Below are 6,000 nucleotides of genomic sequence, written 5' to 3'. Positions count from 1 at the left end.
AGTTTTCTTTTTCAGAGCAATGTCTGTATTTGCAATCGGAAAATTAAGAAAATTTCGTTTAAAATGATTTTAGAGCATTTATTTGAAAGACTGAAATGAGGGTTAACATTAATTTCATCCACACGACCAGTCGGTCTAGTTCATGAACATTCAACACTACCGGACCACACATTTACTAGACTGGGTCGGTCGGACGTGCCTTAGTGTCAAACCCTGCCGGTTAGTCGCAATTTTTTCCGACCGAGTAACCGGTTAACAGAACAGATAAAACTTGTTTGTAATTTTATTATGAATTATTCAACTAATATATTTACAAAGTAATTTATTTTAAAAAAATGCTAAACTACGATAATCAGAATTCTTTACCTTTTAATTAAAGTAAAAAAAGAGGCCCATGGGCCACAACGCTTCCCCTCTTTTATCAATAAGCTGTTTTAAACATATCGTTTACGAATGATACATAATTTTATTTATCAGTCGAAAACGATATATTTAAAAAAAAAAACAGCTTTAAAAACGGCTTATAGCGACAAAAGGGTTACATTATCGATAAAATATAGTGCATATTAGAATACAAAAATAGGAAAAATTTGTGACTAGATCCCAGATTTAAAAAGAAAAAAAATGGAAAAAGGGGGGGGGGGGTCCATATCCCAAGTGCCTGTGTGTCAAAGGGTCAAGATTACATACTGTGATCAAACTTCATGGACTTGTTTGACAGTCAGCATTCCAGTTTATTAATGCATTAGAATCCAAATAAACGAAATCGGTATCATGATCTGTTGGTTTATCTCCATGTCTATCAACTGGTTACCCAACTGGTTAATATTTTGACAGCTCATGATTAAAGGTACATCATTCTTTACATACCTGTGAACGCACATTTAATAAATCTAGACATTCAACCTTCTGACCACCTACAAGCAGAGTTTGCCACATAATGCTGATATTTTACCTATTTAGCACTGTTTGATATGAATGTTTTTAAAAATCATTTTATTTTTAATATTCCCAACAATCCAAAGGAATTTGAATTACCATACCTTTACTGGATTCCTAAACTTCATAAAAATCCTTACAAACAAAGATACATAGCGGGTTCCAGTAAATGTTCTACCAAGCCTCTTTCTTTACTCCTCATTAAAATATTTACTGTAATGAAGAGAAACTTCAGGAGTACTGTTCAACAGTATATTCGAGAAGTAGTGTAAATCAGATGTGGATACTTAAAAACTCCAAAGAACTTTTGGAAAATTTGAATCACTAAATTTTACAAAAATCAATAGCATCAAAACGTACGACTTTTCAACACTTTATACAACCATTCCCCACGATAAATTGAAGTCCAGGCTTTTTGACATCATAGACAGCTGCTTTTTCAATAAAAGTGGAACTCGTAAATATACTTACCTTGTCATTGGTCATTTACAAAATTATTTTGTTAAAAGCACTCTAATTGTACAGACAATTACTCTGAAGTATATATTAAAAAGATGCTTGAGTTTCTGATTGACAATATCTATGTAGTTTTTGGAGATCAGGTCTTCAAACAATCTGTTGGAATACCCATGGGTACCAATTGCGCCCCCTTATTAGCAGACCTATTTTTGTATTCATATGAAGCAGAATTTGTTCAAAGTCTTTTACGTAAAAAGAAGAAAACACTTGGCGTGGCCTTCAACTCGACATTTCGATATATCGACGATGTATTATCAATTAACAATAGTTACTTTCATTCATATGTCGATATATCCCAGTGAGCTTGAAATAAAAGATACCACAGATTCTGACACATCTGTTTCATATTTAGATATTTTACTAGAAAAAGACGTTAATGGTAACCTAACAACAAAGCTTTATGATCTTTTCAATCGTCAACTTCCCTTACTTATGTAGCAATATACCCTTATCACCTGCATATGGGGTTTATGTCTCTCAGTTGATTCGATAAGCAAGAGCATGCTCTACGTATGAACGATTTCTAAAACGAGGCAAGCTATTGAAGAACAAGTTGACGAAACAAGGATATCAAAAGTCTCATTTGAAGTTATCTTCTCACAAGTTTTTCGGTCGATACAATGACCTTGTCAGCACATACAACCTGTCATTGAGTCAAATGCTGACTGACGTTTTTCATACTGATTGTTAGGCCATTATTTATACACTGAAACGCTATATATTTCCGGTTTTTGTTTCCCGATCGTGACAAGGAGCACATGGCGGGTGTGACCGGTCGACAGGAGATGCTTACTCCTCCATGCCACTTGATCCCACCTCTGTTTTCAGAGGTCTGTGTTGGCTCTGCTCACAATATGTATTGATGGGTTTTTGACAAAATTTTAACATGTCATTCTGCAATGTTGGATCTCAGCCAAACGGAGAGCTAGGAATCATTCAATTATAAAACAAAAATTGTTATACACTTAAGAATTGTTTCCTATTTAAGATGATAGAGCAACCTATGGAGAAGTGAATTTTGTAGATCATTACAACCGAAAGTACGATGCGCCAACGCTCGCTATGGCCCGAATATAGTTTTATCGAGAACTTTTCTAACACCTTTTCTACAGTCTTTTTACCTGTAAATACGTTTTTAATACATATAGAACATGTGCAGAATGTCACGGTCTTTCAAAGGATATCAACAGTAAGGGGCTGACCCCTTAAATTAGGGAGCTACAGGGTCCAAAAGTTTTTTCCTGATATCTCAAAAAGTGTTGACAATTTAAAGCATCAAAGAAGAAAAGTTGTTCAGAATAACAGATAGCAGCTAAGGAGATCATTTAAAGTCGTCAAAATGACGTCACTTCCGGTCACGCCGAAAGTAGTAAATGGCATAATTTTGCACAGTCGTAGATGTCTCTCGATCTCGATCTCATCTTCTTGAAATTAGACGGAAGACTTATTTGTTGATTTACAACAAGCTCGTCTAGTTACTTATCATAATCCTTTTTTCTCCTAAAAGTGCAGTGCTGTATCGGTTAACTCTCAAAATGCACAACTTTCTCTTATTTGTCTCCTACCGATGAAACCGGAGGGGACTATAGGTTTCCTCTGAGTCTGTCCGTCCGTCCGTCCGTCTGTTTAACTGTCTGTCTATCCGTCTAGCTGTCAGTCTGTCCCACTTGGTTTTCCGCACTTTTTCCCTAAATGCTTGCAGACATTGAGCTGATTTTTGGTATGTGAGTGTATCTTGATAAGTTACAGATCAACTTTGCATTTCGTTCCGCTTCAATGATATTCGACAGAATTACGACCTTTTCAAATTTTCAGGGTTTTCCGCAATTTTTTTCTAAACGCTTGTAGATATTGAGCTGATTTTTGGCATGTGACTTAAACTTGATGAGTTAAAGATCAAGTTCGCATTTCGTTCCGCTTCAATGATTTTGACGGAATATTTTTAACGGGAACCAGATTAAACTTGCCGGTAGGGGACTAGTATTGCTAATGCAATACTCTCAGAATGCTTGTTTAATTCTGCCTAAACCCCAGGACATTCAAATCTTATCGTCATTCATTACATTCTTTCCGAAAATCATGGGCTATATAAGTCCTTGTGAGTAATTTTTGTATCTGTAACCTTCCTTGCCATTGATCGAAAACCAGAATTTAAAAAATATTGAATCAATGGGCATTGAAATATAGTGGTAACTCAACAAAAGTTGCTCTTCTTTGAGGTCTACAAATCTTCAAGGATGACAGATAATGTTTTTAGCATTGCATGATTTTAGTCAAGTTGTAGTCAAGTCATATCAGTGTATGAAAACTATTCATATTGGTGATCTAAATTTCAATTAAACATGCAGAAAAATTCTGTTTTAACATACCTATGTATGTGACATCTTTGATCTTAAAAAAAAAAAACCAAGAAGCAAAGCAACTTGCTCCCTAAAGAATTCTGAACAATCTCTTTTAGATGTACCTAATCATAAGCAGTAGTCAGACCAAGTAGTCTTAAAATGGAATATTTTGTACAGGAATCAGTGACGTACGCAATTTTATCTCTATTCGACTATATGGTACGCTTCCCAGAACAACAAATAAAACATTTTTTTTTTAATTTTAAATTCGAAAGAACTACGCACGGTAACTCCCGATTCCCGCCTACCATTTAATTCAATATTGATGACAATTTGGCCATAAAATCTTTGTTTAATACAAAGAACAGTTCAATGGTAATTGATTAATTATTTTAATTCCAGTGCTAAATAGTAAAATATCCCTAATTCCAGCTCTTGAAATAAGGGGGGTAGACGATATTTTCCACTGAAATCGGGCTATAAAGCATCACCATATTCTGAAATAGTCTTGGATATGAATAAATGTTTCTTAAATCTTTTTCTTATGTTTTATGCATACAAAATTAAGCATATTTATTAGTAAAATATAATGTTTCAGTTGTAAAGCACTTGGAAATTGCTGAAAAAATAAGCATTTTTGTCGTTTTTTGTATATAAACATATGTTCCCCCCCGTGAAACACAAAAAGTTTTGGTATGAATTTGTGAAATGGCAGTCCATATTACCCGTAAAAAGGAATTTTTGTTTCACGGGGGAAAAGATGTTTTAAAAATATTTTCCGTTTTCCTTTGATTTCTATAGTGAAAAACACGAGTTTTACCAAAATTTTAGAGTTATCTCACGTTGTTTTCCTAAAGAAGTAATGTTTTATGAAAATCCATATAAATATCAATATAAATATCCAAAATCATTTGAATATCTTAACTTTTGAAAATTGACTTGGAGGTAGGCGGGAGAACAATACTATCGTTCGCAGTTCTTATGATGCACATAAAGAAGATGGGCGAACAAGGCGAGTGCAACAAACATGAAGATGAAAATTAAATCTCAATTATAACAAAATTTTCTTTGATATTTCATCTAAAATTTTTCTCATACTAAAACACAAATTTTTCAATACGAGTCGGTCTTCGCTCCATATTTTTCAAAGTTTATCCTCAAAGTTTGCCAAAAAATGTACATTTTTGGTTAACAAAAAACATGGAGTAAAGACCCACTATACCTTAAAAATACACTTTTATGACACAACATTCTCATCCTTCCGAGAAATACTTGAAGTTCATTTAGTAAAGGGTCATATCACAAACATGATATACTATAGTAAATGCCACAATTCATCAAGAGATGTGTAGCGTAGTGGTTAGCGTGTTAGCCTCAAAGGAAAATAGGATATTCAGGATTTTTATTGCTAGGGTTCGAACCCCACGAATACCAATAATTTTTTTAATAACAAAATAATTTTTTCCGATAAAATTTCCCTCAGAAAAGTTTTGATTTATCATAATTTCAAGTTTTGTTTATCATAATTTCATTTATTTCAATAATGAGAACTTGACTCTAAATACTAAATTCACAAACTGATTATGATTTTATACATATGAAGCTATAGGCATTCTGCACGCCTTGTTCACCCATCTCCTTTCTCGAAGAACCAAAGAACCCCCCAAGGAGCGAAAAATCTTACCAAATCAGGTTCCATAATCGAATAAAAATACTTAGAGAGAAATATACGAAGAGAAACAAAAATTTGGTAGACATACAGGAAACAAAAAAAATGTAGAAACCAAACTAAAGAACAAATCAGTGAACAACTATTTCTTGGAAAAGATGCACAGCCCGGGGGGGGGGGGGGGTCTTAAATATAATAATTTCTGGCTATGGATCAGCTCCACCCCCTGATCATTGGAAAATATTTTATAAAGAATCTTGAGGTTAAAAGAATGTACTTTATGTATTGTGTGAGTTTTGTAGTTCTTTGTGTTTTCTCTAGATTCGCCCACTGATTGTCCGACAAGGTCATATATTTTAATCATTTGAACGTTATTTTACATTTACAGCAATTGAAATATTATGGTAGAAGTTTATATTAAATATCTTAAATGTTAAAATAATTCAAAATGTTTAAGGAACAAGACACTGAGTACATAATTGAAATCTAAATTACTTATTTCAATATTATCATTTGAGGGAATTCAAGCCT

The sequence above is a fragment of the Saccostrea echinata genome, unplaced genomic scaffold (assembly GCF_033153115.1).
Source record: "Saccostrea echinata isolate AGI-Se365-2 ecotype Australia unplaced genomic scaffold, CSIRO_AGI_Sech_v1 ptg000054l, whole genome shotgun sequence".
NCBI classification, from domain to species: domain Eukaryota; kingdom Metazoa; phylum Mollusca; class Bivalvia; order Ostreida; family Ostreidae; genus Saccostrea; species Saccostrea echinata.
This window is presented reverse-complemented; position numbering follows the sequence as displayed.